The sequence below is a fragment of the Arvicola amphibius genome, chromosome 6 (genome assembly GCF_903992535.2).
Source record: "Arvicola amphibius chromosome 6, mArvAmp1.2, whole genome shotgun sequence".
NCBI lineage: Eukaryota > Metazoa > Chordata > Mammalia > Rodentia > Cricetidae > Arvicola > Arvicola amphibius.
Window position 1 is genome coordinate 16569346 of NC_052052.2, and position 1013 is coordinate 16570358.

At 44.1% G+C, this 1013-nt stretch overlaps 1 non-coding gene across 1 annotated transcript; it reads right to left on the reverse strand.

Moving 5' to 3' along the window:
• Positions 1–597: 597 nt before the first annotated feature.
• Positions 598–700, reverse strand: LOC119818083. Its single transcript, XR_005286002.1, has one exon. It is a non-coding gene; the product is annotated as a U6 spliceosomal RNA (small nuclear RNA).
• Between the last annotated feature and the right edge of the window lie 313 nt (positions 701–1013).

The window sequence follows — 1013 nt, forward strand, 5'->3', positions numbered from 1 at the left end:
CAAGCGGTAAGCCAGAGGGGGTATTTTCTGAGCACCTACACTATGTGAGATTCTCTATTGAGGAGAAGCTGTGGGTGTTTTTAAGACAGAGTCTAACTGTGTAGCCTAAGAAGACCTTGAACTCATCTGTGTCCCTTAGAACTCCTGGTATAGATAACATTAAATCCTGCAGGTCAGAGCCTGGTGCTATAGAATTAAAATTTCACCACTCAGGAGGCAGAGGCAGGGGGATCTCCACAAGTTAGTGTAGTGAAATGCCCCGATGGATGAAGACACTCGCTGAGCAAACCTGATGAACTGAGTTCACGCTACAGTCCATGCGGAGACAGAATGAAAGAATCGGTCCTACAAAGTTGCCCTCTGACCTCCACACTGGTGCTGTGATGTGCGTAACCTTACATACGTCACATATACCCACACACATTAATTGTTTTGTTTTATTTTTCTAGACAGGGTTTCTGGGTAGCCCTGGCAGTCCTGGAACTCACTCTATAGACCAGGCTGGCCTCAAACTCACAGAGATCCACCTGCCTCTGCCTCCCAAGTGCTGGGATTAAAGGCTTAGGCCACCACCACCACCTGGCTGCTGCAGGAATTTTTAATACAGCATGCTTCACTAATTTTCAGGTCTTGCTCAGAGGCCATGCTAATCTTCCCTGTATTGTTCCAACTTCAGTATATGTACTGCTGAAGTGAGCACACACATAAAATAAAATAAAAAAATAAAATAAAATAAAGTAAAGACAACTAAGTTCAGTTCTACCCCAGTCATCCTAAGTACTTTTGGGACCCTACCACTTAGAGACAGGATTTGGGTTTTTTTTTTTTTTTTTTTTTTTTTTTTTTTTTTTTTTTTTTTTTTTTTTTTTTGATTTTTCGAGACAGGGTTTCCCTGTAGTTTCTAGAGCCTGTCCTGGACCTAGCTCTTGTAGACCAGGCTGGTCTCGAACTCACAGAGATCCGCCTGCCTCTGCCTCCCGAGTGCTGGGATTAAAGGCCTGCGCCACCACCGC